The sequence below is a fragment of the Corvus hawaiiensis genome, chromosome 11, assembly GCF_020740725.1.
Source record: "Corvus hawaiiensis isolate bCorHaw1 chromosome 11, bCorHaw1.pri.cur, whole genome shotgun sequence".
NCBI classification, from domain to species: Eukaryota; Metazoa; Chordata; class Aves; order Passeriformes; family Corvidae; genus Corvus; species Corvus hawaiiensis.
This window is the reverse complement of record NC_063223.1, coordinates 18,826,444-18,842,444: the sequence shown is the minus strand read 5'-3', so window position 1 is coordinate 18,842,444 and position 16,001 is coordinate 18,826,444. Positions and strand designations below refer to the sequence as shown.

The following is a 16,001-nucleotide window of genomic DNA, read 5'->3' as shown; positions in this document are numbered from 1 at the left end:
TTTTGTGCTACATTAAGTACTTACCCACAAAATAAAGCACTGGGAAGTCCTGCAAAAGTCCTTTCACTGTTTTAATATTTTGGGAAAAAAAAAATTTGATTCTTTTTAAAGTACATGAAATTCTGCTCCTTGATCCAACAATAATTACCAACCTCACATTTGGTTTCAGCACTGATATAGATACTTCTTACAATTTTAGAAGAATAGATTTCACCTAATTTCAACTGTACTTAGAACTGCAGTATTTTATACATTAAAATATATTTATATTCCCATAAACACATACTAATGTTTTACTCAGAACTGTTTACTAAATGCACTAATGTGCAGTTTAGCTAGCACACTAGATTCCAAGTACTGCTGATTTTAATAACATCTGCTTGAACTCAGCTGTGAATAAAACATGCACTAACTCCATACAAAGAATCTGCATGAAAGTAATTTTCAGTCACAATTTGGCGCTGTGAGGACACAGATACTAGAGTTAAAATACATATTAAATTTCAAGTATTCAGTATTAAAGACTCCTTGTCAAGATGTGCTTTTTAAAAGCAGAAAGAAATGCTATTACTTGCCACATTAAAAATCAAAATCCAGTTCTGGGAATGTGAACACTTTCCTGCAAGAAGTCAGCAGCTCCCTGCTTCAATGTTTTGAAAGGAAGCTTATGCAACGCAGAGTTCTAGAGATGGAAAGATTGGGTTCACAGTTATTAACTGGTAAGAGAATAAATAAATTCGTACAGAACAACACACAAAAAGTAGGAGATTGAAACTAAAAGCAGATTTTGGTCACAAGAGGTTTTTGTTCTTTTCTCCAGCTACAAGATGGAAGACAAAAAGAACAGAATTCAACATAAGGAGAGACAATGAATGACTGGCCTGTTTTGGCTTCTTCTCCTTAAATCCATATCTATATAAACTTTCAAGCAAATAAACATTTCTCTTTGCTTCAACTGCCACCCACTGGAAAAGGAAAGCAACATTAATTCCAAATTGCAAGACCCAAAATAGGTCAGAAAATCAATCTGACAGACACTGGTACAGATTACATTAAAACCCTGGGGTTGCCTTGAAAACTCTTAGTGGCACTGCTAGAAATCAGCAAGCTTGCAAACTGAACTGAAACGAAAACCAGGATACAGCAACAAACCAGAGCTCCACTTCCTCTCCGCACCCTGGCCCTGGTGAGAGCATTTGGGTTGTATCACAAAAGTTTTGGGGAGGAGCTCCCAAGGATGGAGTGGGTGCAGGACTGGCAGCACAAGGTGTGACACGGGTGAGCAGCACGGCAGAGCCCGGCATTTCTCATCACTCTGGGCTGCCCCTGCCATGCTCCAGGTCCATCTCTACACTCCTGGTACTTCTCTTTCCCACCTGCTCTTGCCTTACAGCAGAAATCAATTAACTTCCTTGCCTAAACGGCAGTTCCAGCATTCCCACTTTCCCTGATCAGCAACCCGCACGTTCCCTGCAGTGGACACGTGGGGTGTCTGTGGTGCAGATCCAACAACTTCATACTTTCAGAAATAGAGCTGTGTGGAAAGGCTTGCTGAGAAAAACCCACATAGGCTGCAACAGAGCATTTTCAGTCACTTTGAACAAAACTTGTTCTAACTTCAGACAAAATAAACCCATATGTACACCTACAGCGCTTCCCTAGGTCAGCAATGTGAGGTATTTGCACACCCAACCTGCACTCCAGGTGCAGTGACAGCAGTTCAACAGCACGTTGCACATATGCCACAACCCCCACCCTTCTCTGGAACTGACTGCTCTGGCACAGAGGCAGCCCTGGGGCTGGAGCCAGGCTCAGCCAGGGAAGGCAAAAATCACAGCTGAGCCTATTGAGGAAATGAGACAGATACACCCTGGAGAGAAAAACCAACCTCTGGTGCAATGAGACCAAATAAATGGGGAGAATCAAATTCCAGAGGACCTTCGATAGTTAAGATATTCTAAGGTGTATATGCAACAGAATAGATACTCTGCAATTATAGATGGGCTGAGAGGTACAAATTGATTGCAGATTCCCCCACTGTAAGGGTTGAAGAACACTAGAGAAAGGAAAAAAAATCTAATACAAGAATGGCGAGGGTTAACAGAGACCTATAAATCCTTGGTCCAAATAACATGTTTCTTCAAATGGCCTTTACTAAAAAAAAAAATCCACCAGGAAAAAATACCTGGCAATATTCCCTCATGAAAATTCTCTTCTGTTATAGTAAAGGTGAGGAGTCCCCAGTGGAATGACTTCACTGGACTTGCATGACAGGAGATGCTTCTTTCACTGGACAGAGCTGGGGCCATGATACCTGCTAAAGTTGTAATACTGCTTCAAGCTGTGTCTTCTGCTCTCTAGTTCCCAACATGACTTTTTCTAGGCAAATGCTGTCTACTGACCCCTGGTTTAACCTGTCCTTCCCTAACCCTTGTGCTAGGTTTGGAGGAATGAGGTAGCTGGGGATGTTGGCATCTCCCTTTTCAGCTGAGCGAATGGGAGAAGACATGTTCCAGTGCCAATGCCTCACTGCATTCATTCCATAGCAAAACTGGATGAATTTTAGCCCTTAAGTTACCTGGCAAAGGTCCACACCAAGAAGCTCTTGCCCCTGGGATGCTGCTTCTTAGGTTAACTTGTCAAACAGAAATCGCAACTGTCAGCTCCTGAGGAATGTAAGCAAATGTAACCTGAGAGTGCTCACAATTCCCTGACACACTAATCTGCTCTGGAGATTTGGCAATCAGCACCCCCAAGTCATTAGTGAGAATATCTGAGTTCAGCAAAGGCCACAGTCATCAGACACTTAAGGAAACAGCTGAACCCTTGTTGAGCAATTCACAGCTCAGCATGAGCACGGCATTACAGACCAGCACACTGGATGTGAAGAAATGTAATCATCAGTGATCAGCAAGTGCAGGAACCAGACTGTTAAAAAAATTCTTTAAAAAAAACCCCAAACCAATCGATACTGAAAGCATCTACCTTCACCTGCAGAGGTACTTGTATGACTAAGGGTTTCAGATCTAGTTAAGCAGAGTTCGTTATCAAAATTATAGAATCTGACTGCACCTGCTTGATGTAAGACAGCCATCTGTGCTCACTCTTACAGAAATACCTATTAAGTATTTTTTAATACGCAAAAATAAATCTTACTTTCACAAAAGTTTTTACTAAAATATTCTGACATACAACTGTGTGTCTTATCAAGTGAAACAGTTTCTCAACAGGCCCTAATGAAATCAGTGAGGAACAAAACACCCACTCTGGTTACAGTGTCACACTAGCAAAATGCAGTCACCAAGAAGCATTCCAAAACATATCATAAACACCTTGAGATAAAACATACAGGGCAGTCAGTGTCATATTTCAAACACGACGGTCTTTCAATATTATAGCACTGTGTCTATTCATCTTAATTTTCCAAGAGAGTACAAGTTGAAAGCATACAATGAACACTGCTTGTTACTGGCTGGACCACATCTTCCTACCAAACTTCTGCACACAGGACTTTTTGAAAAGGAGGGACTGTTTCTTTTAAGAAAGAAATACAGTTTCATGCAAGAAGCAAATACAGTCTCCTAGAAAAGCATAGTTCAGACATCAAACAATGTGTTACCAATTGCTTAGCTACCTTTGTACTCAGAATTTCCCACACAAAGGCAGACTTCAGAAGCCAAACTTAACCTTGAGTTTGGCTGTTAAGACAGTTTTGATCATCTTTTCAAATATCTATCTACATGTTCAATCATCCAAATCTTTAAAAAAAACCTGTCTATAAGTTAAAAAAAAACTAATAGCTTTACTATCAGAAAGAAAAGCCTGCTATCACAACCAAAAATCCATCTTCCTTAAGCTGCTCCTCATAGTGAATATGGATACATTCAATGCACTGAAGAAAATTAACTATCTTTGAAATTATGAGGAACATAGTGGTCCTGATAAGCACTCAGATTTCAAGAGTTTCTTTGCCAGAAAAGCCATGGCAAAGCTTAAACTGCATTTCCTCAAGAAACCAGAGAAAATGAGGGAGTCAAGTATACAAACAAGGATTTTATTAAATCTCTATTAAATAGGTGTTGATGGGGATAGGAGTAGATAAAATCTAACATTCAGAAAGTAGCTCGACACTTGAGTGCTGAACAGCCATGTAGTTTTCTCTTTGTCATCTCATCATTACAAATTTATCACAAAATAAACGACAAGGCTAAACCAGCAGAGGTCTGGGCTTCCAGCTCCAGATCAGTAGCATGAATTACTTCATGGCTCAGGGGTGGGGAAAAAAAAGCTGAATTTAGATTTAATGCATATGTTTCAATATGTGCTGTATCAATAGCAGGCAGCCAGGATTAAAACAAGTCCATAAATACCTAAATCATTTATGAGACTGCAAAAGACTAAACAAAATGCAAATCAAAGCCACTCATGCGCAAACGTACATGACATTTTAGAGATTTTCAGCCACCCATGAGGTGAGAAACAAGATACTAATTCAGATAACTCCTCTGAGCCCTGTGGCGTGGAAAGGACATCAGCCCACGTGCACCTCTTCAGAAAAGAGGGGCACCCTTACTAACAGACACACAGTGCCAGAGCATTGATACCCTCACCTATTATGCAGTCTCCAAGGAGCTATCCTGGCTCCACTCCCACTCCCAATGGGTAAAAGAGAAACCACTTGGTTCTGTCTCAACCAACTAAGACCACAGCCTGCTCACAGCTCTAAGCAAAAGTATAAGAAGTAACAGGATATGTATATACATTACACATCTGCTTTGTTCTCAAAAGCAGGTAGTGCCTTGGAATTCAAGATAATCTCGTTTTGAGGCATAGAGAGGTACTGGTGCTTTTTTTTTTAAAGCTTGATAGTTGGCTGATTAAATGGGAGGAAATGGCAAGCACACACCCTCCTCCCTTAGCAGTTCGGCAAGTATCTTACAAGGCTAAAAGCTTAACGTGGATCAGTTCCATTAAGTTGTCTGTGATAGTCATTCCCAGACTTTATGGATGGTGATTATTATCATATGAATACCAACTATGCTTAAGTATCCTTAAATAAACTTTTCCAGATAGAGCATTGCACTCAATGGCAAAGCAATTACCAGAAAACACATTAATTTCAGTAAGAGGATACCATAAAAAGTATTCTGTGGTTTTATGCACTTTCTTGACTTGAACAGTATTTGTAAAGAATTTATTTTATGGCCTGCCTCTTGGATTTGCAGCTATTGATATAAATCTGTGCTGCATCACTTCCATCTTTTAGTCAAAAACTGTCAGCTCTATTGTCGATCAGAAAAAAGAAACAGGTTCAAAACATAACTTATTTCATGGATGTCAGGCACCTTGCTGTCACCAAAAGGCAAACATAATATTTCACTTGCATAAATTTTAATCAAAAGGAAAAAAAGCCAACAGAAAATTATTTGAAACACACAGATATACACGTCAGGTTTCCATCCTCTGTAGCAATGTTACCTGTAATAACAGAGTCTGGTCCAGAGCAGACCAGAAATAAATCCTGCATGACTCTTGCCAAGGTCAGATTTGCGCAGTTCCCAGTACTCCTGTGTGCCAGATCCCTCATTTCTCTACCTATCCTGGTGTCTCTGGTACAGGAGCAGCACACCAGTGCAGCTTCCAGGCACAAAGGCAGTGTGGATAACCTAGATGGTCCTGTAGAGTTCGAGGCAGTACATTGCTTCCTATGGAGCAGACCTGCTAAAGTACTCAAATACCATAAAACCCTGTCGGGGTAGCTCTGGCTGGGAGAGGCAATGCCTCTTTAACAAAGTGTAAGAACTCTTTCGGGTAGAAACAACTGCCTTTGAAATGAGCACACAACACAGGCCACTTCAGCATTATTTTACCAAGGCTGTAAAGAGCTCTCCCAGGCTCATTTCTGTTAATTGCATCTTTCCAAAGTGCAGCCAAGCGGATGAGGAATGATTACTTTTAATGTGCTACCCAAATGGCTCTGAATGGGTGCAGCCTTCCCCCTTTCACTTATTCCTGCTCCTTGTCCTTTGGCTCCACATGGAGCTTTACAGAAACAAATTCTGCACTCGGGTCACGCAGGTAAAGGAAAACTCAGAGAAAGATGACAAGTTTTGTCACAAAGCAACAGTTAAAAAACTACTGGAACGCAAACTGTTTTGGTGCTTTTTAGGCAGCTTTTGGACAGAACCTGATAAGCAGAATGGAGAAGCTGCATTCAATGCAAGGATAACCCCAGAGTAAAAAGTCACATCTTTCTCATCAGTGGATGATTAACAGAGGAATTTGGCTCCTAATGAAGTCAGCCAGCCCCCAGACTCCACTGGTAAATCCCTTCTTGTCATCTTTCACATTCAGCTCTGACTCATCTGCAACAAACAGTTCAATCCCCAGCCTATTCCTTTTTTCCTCCATTCCTTTTGCAGTAGGTTAAGTACATACTTTGTAAATGCAATGAAGGGGATGGTGGACTACAGGCACACAATGCCCTGGGACTGCATCAGGAAGAGACACACCTGAGTTAGCTTTGGGGAACTGAAATACCTGTGTCAATGAACACGATCCAGGCACATACCTCAGTGCTGACCAACACCTGTCAAGTATTTACACTGCACAGGCCACACTGGGCACACAGTTCCCTGCAGATCAGCTGCACCGAGTGAGCTGTGGCACATCCACACCTGCCACAGTCCCACCTCCAGTCACAGCTGGGGATTGAGAGGAGAGGAAGGGGCTCCTCCCTTTGGGAGCAGCAGCCAGAGCTGAGCTCCAGCTATGGATAGGCAGAGAGCAGATTTGTGCCCCTGCACAGAGGCAGGGGGGCAGTGAAGCCCTTCAAATGGGAACAAGGATGGTTAATTTAAACTATTAGGCCCTGAAGTACTCACCAGAATCATGGGCTGGTTTAGGTTGGTAGGAACCTTAAAAATCATCCAGTTCCACCCCCCTGCCATGGGCAGGGACACCTTCCACTAGAGCAGATTGCTCAAAGTCCCATTCAGCCTGGCCTTGAACACTTCCAGGGATGGGACTTAATCTGAATGGACTTTAATTGTAATGACTGTGGCTTTTAGACATTAAAATAAACTCAGAGGCCTGACAGCTTCTATGCTTCTCCCAGGAAATCAGTTGCTTTAATAATAGATGGCATCTTTCCAAGATTTATTGTTATTTCCTTGATCTATATAGCATCAAATAGCCAAGTTCTCTTTGAAAGATTCTTCCGAAGATTTCTTTTTAAGAAAAGTACCTAGAAAATTCCTTAAGTTTTTTAGTTTAGAAATAGTTTCTAAATAATACCTTCTGTACAGAGTATCTTTTCATCTATACTATGTGATCAAAAAGTAAAAATTATGATGCTATTTCACTGTTGCATTCAATTAGAAAAATATGACCCTACTGTATAATTATGTCTAATGAAAAGGTGGGTTATAATTCATGAAGTACAAAATGGCAAAAAAATAACAACGAGCTCTTTTCTGGTGAGAAAAATATGGGCATCTTCCTGACCTATTATCTCACACATATTGCCTGAGCAGAATCACCTTACGACTTTCTCACTACCCACACAGACATCACATCTGTGTAACCGAATATATTTTTCTGTATGTTTGTACCAGCCACTGAGTGGCAGCAATTCCTTCATACCTAAACCTGAATTATGAGATGAAAATCTCAAAGGATTCCCAAATCTTAATTCTTTTGTGCTGCCCCTAAGTTCTTTTGTGTTTAGCAGTACAGTGAAATACCTTATTGCACGTTTCAATTCTTCAGCTGTCGAAGTTCCAAAAGTAATGTACCTCATCCTGAAAATCATATGTCCATAGAACTTGGACATAGTCAGTTTTACAAAACACAGTAAACTATGTGAGTCAAAGAAACTGAAAATGCCAGCATTTAATAATTTCTTAAATTAAAACACACACCTGTACTTTATTATGAAACCCAAGGTGAGGATGAGAAACATTTAAAAAAAAAAAAAATCTAAACCTATGTTTTGCGGCCTTATGCTTGTTTTTCTCCTCAGTATTTGCAGGTTCCCACAGGAGTGTTTTGGGGTGACTGAAATCTATCAGTCCAAAGACAAACAGCTCATTTTTTAACATAACCATTTTCAGGAACTAAAATAAACAGGAAATCCTGCATATACACTTAAAAAAATGCTTATGAATTATTGCTTAACCACTTAAGAAGCACTTCTTCATAGTGTTCTTGCTCAGAAATCTATGCTGGTTATAGCTTCCTATTTGATTAGCACAGTGCTGCACAGCATTGGAGAGATGGAAAACTGAAGAATTTATTTGCTATTACATTGTTAATAGACTATTGACTATACAAGCCCAGGAGCAAAAAACATCTAAAAGGAACTAAATACATCACAAGTGGATCAAGGATTTTGACACTTATTATTTGTAGAGATACTCAATATTGCAGTTCAGGCTTTAAGTGAGTCTCTAAACTAGGTAAAGATCTGATTCTCCCACACCCATCTGCTCTGCAGAGTCAAGTTCTCTCCTCGGACATATCAATGGATGGGATACAGGGCAATGTCATCCTTGCACATAAACCTCCTGCAAGAGCCCGTAGGTCTAGATGTACACTCTGCTCTGTGCTACTTGGACAATCTAGAAGTGAAGTGGTGAAACAGTCAGGGCCCGCAAGTAAACAGATATCAGAGGTAACCACAGAATGCTGTAATCCAATTATTTCAATATTTCATGCCCTAATGCAAACGGGGAATTCTCTAGTGATGAACTGAAAATTGTTTTTTTAATAGATGCACGCCTGGCATGTACGTACACAAAAGCATCAGGCATTCCTGCTCCTTCATTTCTTACTGTCTGTCGCCACTCAGCTGGAAACCTGACCATTTAAAAGACTGTACATTTCATCTGCTCAAACTCATTGTGGCACGGAAACTGAAACAGACAATCGGGCCGGCTGGGTGGGAAAAAAAGTTGGTGGTACCAAAGTTGGCATTTCTGCCGGGAGTAAACTCCATGTTTCTGTCAGAAAGCGACCGCGGGGATCTCGCTGCCGCCTCGCACGGGGCACAGCACTCTCCCTCCCGCAGCCCCACAGGCTTTCCGCGCTCCAGGTCGCGCTTGCCCCGCACCGAAGGCGGCGGCCGCGTCCCCGGCAGCCCGAGGGGAGGTCTGGGCGGGCCGGGTCCGCAGCCCCCTCCCCGCAGCCCAACATGGAGGCTCCGGAGGAGGCAGCCCAGGGCCGGGGGCACAGCTCCGCCGCCTCCCGCCCCATCCCGCTGCCGAGGCGCTGCCTGGGGGCACACGGGGGACAGCGGGCTGAGCCCCAGGGACCCTCAATCTCCCTCCCTCTCGCTCTGCCCGCCGTGCGCCCCACGGAAGCCGGGCGGGCCGGAGGGAGCCGGAGCCCGTCTCGCTTCCTCCTTCACCCCAGGCGGGGCAGGAACTGCCGGGCGGCAGCGCCGCGCCGGGGGCAGGTATGGGCACTCACCGCGTCCGAGGAGCCGTCGGGTGCTGCGGCCGCCGCCGAGTTTCGGGCGCTGTCCCGGGAGAGAGAGAGAGAGAGAGAGAGAAAGAGCAAAGGAGTGCGGGCGGAGGGGCGGGACGAGCAGCGTGTGCCGGGCACGGCCCGGCGCTCCCCGCCCCACGCTCCGCTCCGCCCCCGGGCGCAGCTGCGGCCACGCTCACCTGCTCCTGCCGGTGCTGCTCCTCCTGCCGCTGCCCCGCCCCGGAGGTGCCGCGGGAGGCGCTGGCTATCCCTGCCCGGGCTCCCCACGGCTCCTTCTCCTCTCGGCTGTTCCCCCTCCCCTCTCCCGTGGCAGCGGCCCCCTGTAGGAAAGCCCCAGCCCTCAGCGGGAGCCCCGCGCTGGGCCCCGCCCGAGGCGCCGCTCCGCACCTGGGCTCGGTGCCGTGCTGAGGGAGGGGGCTGCGGCCGCGGCAGCGCTCTCGGCGTGCTTGGGGTTTGGGAGGTTTGGGTCCGCTGATCACCCGGACACGGGGAAGCGCCTGGCTTTGAGGTGCCGGAGCTCGGAGTGAGCCCGTGCCCGGCGGGGACCAGCGCTGAGGTGTCTTCAGCCCTTTACTGGGCTTTTGGTTAAAACATTCTTTAGTGGCGTAGAAGCCATGGATGTTGTTTTATAACGGGGCCGAACCCCGTAGCTCTGTGGTCACTGCCGTCACCTCAGCGACCTCACCTCAGAGACCTCAGCCTTGGCTGGTGTGCCCGAAGTTGGAGGCCTTCACCGGGTCATTTTGGGTGTCAGCCGGGGCTCCCCCAGTCCATGCTCTGCTCTGAGTGATAGAGATCAGTTTTTCTTCAAGTACTGGAAGAGTTTGTGTTAAAATGAGATGCTTTAGGGAAGGGCTGCAGCACAGGAATGTGAGAAGTGTAGGAACCAGAGAAAACACCTCCATACTCCAAGGCAGACCTTTGTCATCATTTTTTAACTCGCACAGGTCATATATAATTGCTCTCACCTTTTCATCTTAAATGACCTCATTCAGCTCTAGCTGAAAACAGTGATGAAATTCCCAGCGGTTTTTTGTGATGCTGTGGTAACTGGGTGTTTCTCCGGGCAGGTGCCAGACCCTGGTGTGCAGTGGGGGGTGTCAGCATTGCGGGGGCTGTGACCCAGCTGTTACATGGCTGCGGAGTCACTTCTGAAATGCCAAATTCCACCCATTTGGTATCCAGCTTCTTTCCAGAACGTTTCACTTGATATTCATAAGGTCATGTCAAAGTTCCCCCCTTGTTCTGTCTGACATCATCTTGGAAAGGCTATAATATGTACATAAATCAGTCAATAGTTGGTTTATATATGGAGAGTTTAATTTGAAGAAACTTATTTCAAAATTGAGAGCTCTAGTAGATATATTGCCAATCACAGTTTGGGTGGAAGCAAAAGAACAGAGTCATCTGAGATAATTTCCTTTTTACTTCTGCTGCAAATTAAAATATGTAGTATTTTGTACGCATACATGTTCTTATGCATGGTTAAGTGTGGGGTTTTTCTTTTATTGGAACATCTAAATAGTATTTTCCTGATTTGGGACAGAATGTCATCTGATTAGCTCTGATGCCGTAATAAACTGTATGAGGACCCTCATTTAAAATTGTGTAGATTGCTGTTGTGCTGAAATCTGGAGGAGCTTTATATGCATGAGCAGTTCATGAACGTCATGTTATAAAAGCAAAACTAAAACCAGTTTGAATGAGAGGAGAAAAAGCAGAAGCTAATTGTGGCAAGGACTTTTCCTCATTTCAATACTTCCAGTGAAGTTTGGAAACAGTGCTTTAAGATAAATTTTTTTTAATTTCATGCTCTTTGGGTATTTAATGGCATGTAAGTGGTCAGAGAGAGTCCATTTCCATTTGTGACCTTAACATACAATGTTGCAGCAAACCATTTGTTAACTACAGCTGCATTTCAATTATTTAGAGCATCACTTTTGTCCAAGTCTTTCTGAAACAAAGAGTAATTTCTTATTTTGACTGCGGAACATTTTGCAAGACCTAAAGAGCTTTGCCTCTCACATCTTTGTTCATTTAATGGGTTCAAGTTGGATTAGGATTGAGTAAAGATGTAAAAATTTGATCTACAGGAAATGAAATGGGGAGTCTTCTCAACTGTTAATGTGACTTTAGAAATTTGAGGTGTTTCCTGGTACTGAGACTTTCTTGCTGCCTATTTTCTGTCATTTTTTTCTATACAACTCAGCCATGCTAAATTCATGGAAATGCTCCTACAGCTGGAGAGAGTCTTTTGTCAGAATAGATTCTAATGCAGCTCAGAAGGCTTTATTAACCCATTTTACGTACGGTGGATTTGAGAGAGGGATGAAAATGTGTTCTTACTGAACACCCTTAAGCAGTGCTCTCTGTCAGCTTCTAAGTAAATAGTAAGAAATGCTGGATTGCATAGTGATTACAGGGTAACTATTGGAAAGTAAAAGGGCAGTACTGTCTCTGATCCATTTATCTGAAATGTGCCTTTGGATATTTTGTAAAAAGAAAACAGTCTCAAGCTGGGTTAAAACATTTCATCTCTTTGGTAGCTGGATAGACATCCCAATAACTCCCAATCCCATGGTAAGTCACTGCTTTGTTACAGGAGATCTCTGGGGAGAAGGTAAACTACCAGGGCCTCCTACAACTGGATTTTCTCTTGTATTTTCACATCCAGAAAATCTGCTTTACCCGGGGCCACTTAATTTTTGCCGTATGACATGGTGACAGTAAGGGGTGATGTGACTTCGAACATGCACATTAGAAACAAAAGTTAGAGAGAAAACTTTCTGAAGCAAATATAAGTGAAAATTTTCTAGTGGCAGTTAAGAACTTGTTCTCTGAAGATTTCTGAGCCAGACTGGTATGAAATCACTTTCCACAAGTGTGTAATAACCTATTGTTAACAGTACCTGTTACCTTCAGCAAACAAATGTGATTTTAGTTCCGATGGCAGATACTTGATTTATGCAGAGATGATGACTTTTGCAGAAATGTAATTTCAGAACAGAAAACAGTCATGGCTGTCGCTGCCATTTTTTCACAGTCCCACTTTGTAGCAGGACTTCATTGGTCTCTCAGTCCCAAGCCTAACCACCAAAAGCCTGCTCTCATTTCCTCTTTTCTGGTAGTAGTGGGAGGTGTGAAGAGTCTGGTGGTGATGGGAGTTTCCACCCATTACCTTCTACACGGGTGTGTGGTCTGTTGTGCAGATTCACTTTCTGAAGTGTTTTAAGCATTGTTCATTGTCTTCAGCTTTTCCTTAAGGTTGGGGTGAAATGCTTGTGTCAGGCTTGTGTCTCTCTCATCTCAGAAATGTCTCTGTCAGGCTTTTCCTCCAGGTTTTCGTGCTTTTCTTTGGGAAGGACATGAGCTCTTTATGGATTCGCAATGGCACAGATACTGAATTTGGTCATGTGAAGGTCTGGCTGCCATGAACATTTGGACTGATGTCCAAATGAAACAGGAATTGGCCTGCCTTTCCTGAAGTCTTGTAACTTCAGAGATTCTTTCTATAATGACATACATTAATTTCTACTGCTTTTATTTGTAGGTTTTTATATTGATTAAGGAAGGGTTTCTTCTTTGTATTGGTCTGCCTTCCATTTTTTCTAACTTGGAGCTGAGTTGGTTTTTTTCCTACTTTGCTAGACTTTGCTTCTGTGGATGTTGCACGTGCCCTGTGCAGAGCTGTAATTGAGTCAGGAGCACTATCTGCAGGTGAGAGACGGTGGGTAGGCTCTACACCTAGGAGAAGTTATCATCTCTGTGCTTCATTTACTGTGTTGTAGAACTTGAAGATTGGTAATGTTCTGTAGCTAGCAGAATTTAAGTGGAATGATGGGTTTATTTTCCTTTTCCTGGAGGATGAGATATAGAAGTTAGTTGGCTGTGCCAGGGAAGGTCTTGGTGTCAGATGCAATCATGTGAATTTCTACATGTTTGTGTAACTAAGTTATTGCAGAGCCCTTTTTGTTATCAGATAAGAGTCTTAAGAATTTGAGATTAAAATGAGATATGCCTATGTCCCAACCACTCTGCAGTTCTGCTCATTTGAAGGAACTTTTATATATGATTACTTTGTAAACCAGACAAGTAAATAGTTTTGTGACAGTTTTGCTGAGATGCCTGTTTGGAGCATTGTCAATTGTTGTGCTGTTTGGTGCTTTTAAAGCCCTACTTTAAAGCACTACTTTGGTGCTTTTAAAAGCCCTTTAAAAGCCCTACTTCCTTGAGTAAGTAATTGCATTAAAATCATAGGCTTTTTTTGTCTTTCTTAAATAAAACCTATTTTTCATGTTTCCATAGAAGATACATGCACATGTCATCTTGAAGTTTCTAAAAGATTGAAAATCTGGGCTACATTTAAAAGGAACCCAAAACCTCTCAAGGATTACAAATAGCCCCATGCTGCCTTCCATTGTTGAGGGTAGGAGACTGATCCCTGCATTTGAACATTTGATACTGTAGTTAGTTTTTAAGGAGAATTTAAATTTAAAAAAAGGTTTGTATGGTGTTTACTGCCTACACCCCCTTACATTTGGTTTCAACATGCAAGCTGCCAGTGTTGATTCTGAGCAATGTAAGTGTTCTACTTCCCCTTACAGCAGCCTTTCTTTGCAGTTAACATAGATGGGAGAACAAGGAAGTGTATGTATTGATGCAATTTTCTTGCTTACCACAGTCCTATTCAGAGTTGGTTTTATATTCCTGTGAGTACTGGAGAAAACCATGCTGTGAAAGAAGACAAGCAATGTTTTCTGATTTCTTGGTTGGTTTTTCAGCTCTTTCAAAAAAATTTGATTGTTGGTGTTAATTTAAGGTTCATGAGAGTAAGATTCTGTTTGTGCACAGAGCAGAGGCAGCATAGAGAGACACAACTCACAGTGTAGCATGCTCACTGAGGCAGGAGGGATTTTAGGCTTTTTTCCCAAATCCCTTTTGATTTGCAGCTGTAAGTTGTCTCATCAATCAACAAGAACAAGCTGGAGACCATCAAGTCAATGAATTTAGACCATCACATGACATCAGCTTGTAGTACCTGATGCTTTTGCTGCTCACCTGAGAGGAACTAAGAATCACCTGAGGCAATGCAGGTGGCTCCTGCTTTAAGATTGATGTCTCAAAGGTGTCAGCTATTAAGAGCTCCAACACTGAGGAAATTTTGTCAGATTCTGTTGTCTGATGAGATGGTAAGATATTAGGATAATGTATGCAGGCTTTATTTTGGTTTTAACCCTATCTCATGTGTGGGTATTTCCAGGGACTACAGTTGCTGTGTTCCTTTAGGGAATGAGAACAGGAGGTTAAGGGTTGGTCAGGCTTCTGCTCTGTCACTCACCTGGCACAAGGTGTGGCTGTGGGGGGAGAGCAGGTGAGTGTGGCTGTTCTCTACTCTCTGCCCCTGCCATGCTTTATCCTCCTCTCAGCAGGGAGAGGCAGCTCTGTCCTGCTCTCCCCTCAGTGAAGGAGCAGGACATGCCAGGCACAGCAACAAGAGCTGTAGAATGTGCTCTACTTACCCCACCCCTAGGACAAAGGGCTAGTGTTATTTTTAGATTATTGACAGATAATCAGAAGGTATTAACTAAAAATTTTTCTTTTATTAGTGTAAATGGTTATCCAAAAATGCAAATAGCAATGGCATTGGTGCATGGAGTTGTTTTTTTGTCTTCTTAAAATGCATCAGCTATACTATCAAACTGTCAGACAATAACGTGGGTTAGTCCCACACTGTGACTGGAACAAGGCTTTCTTTGCAGAAAGAAAAATATGTCCTATTGTGACCTCGTGTGAGGATATGGGAGTACTTGAATCCTAATTTCATTGGTCAGTTGTATCATTTTAAAGCACAGTTTGACCACTGCAAATGAACAACTTTTGGCAGTTTGTGCTACTAACATTCAATTCTCAAGTCTTCTTTTTTGCTTGGGCTGTAGGCTTGGGTATTTTCCCTTGTTCTAGTAATGATTAATAATTCTGTTTTCATCTCTTTCAAGCTGTCCATCCTAATCTTCTTGCCTGTACTGGGGCACATACTATTTAGACCATTATTATGTTATGATAGTCATTTAGTAGGGTTTGGTTTTATTGCTACAGCCATTGCTGCTATCAAAAGCCAAACACAGTATCTGTGAAAGAAGATAGTATGCAAAATCAATGCTAGTAAACCTTTAAAATGAAAGCAAACATCAATAATGAAACTGCAGACTGTGTGTGTTTGCACAGGAGCAGGGTGGAGGACTGAGGTCACCTGCCCCAGGCATGTCGCAGTTTTGGTGAACCACACGGGGAGAGTTTGGTGTAGTTGATGTTTGGAGTCATGGCACAGATGTTGAGTCAGGAGACTTCGGAGAGAGATGTCAACATGTCTCTCCTCCCCACACTGCATGTGGGTTAGAGAGAGTGTTTTGGGGAAATAGCTCTGTCTTGAGCTTGCCAAATAATGGGTGAGCCAAACTCTCATTTCTTGTGCACGTTTGCTGCTGTTGGTAGCAGAGTGAAGGAAGGATTTG

General features: G+C 42.9%; 1 protein-coding gene across 2 annotated transcripts in view; it reads right to left on the bottom strand.

Moving 5' to 3' along the window:
* Nucleotides 1-9,613, bottom strand: part of PRKCD (protein kinase C delta) — a 60,691-nt gene extending 51,078 nt beyond the window's left edge. For both annotated transcript variants that reach the window (XM_048315209.1, XM_048315210.1), the window contains exon 1: nucleotides 9,472-9,613. The gene's annotated coding sequence lies outside the window, so the exon portion shown is untranslated. The remainder of the gene's footprint in view (nucleotides 1-9,471) is intronic.
* Nucleotides 9,614-16,001: the final 6,388 nt, after the last annotated feature.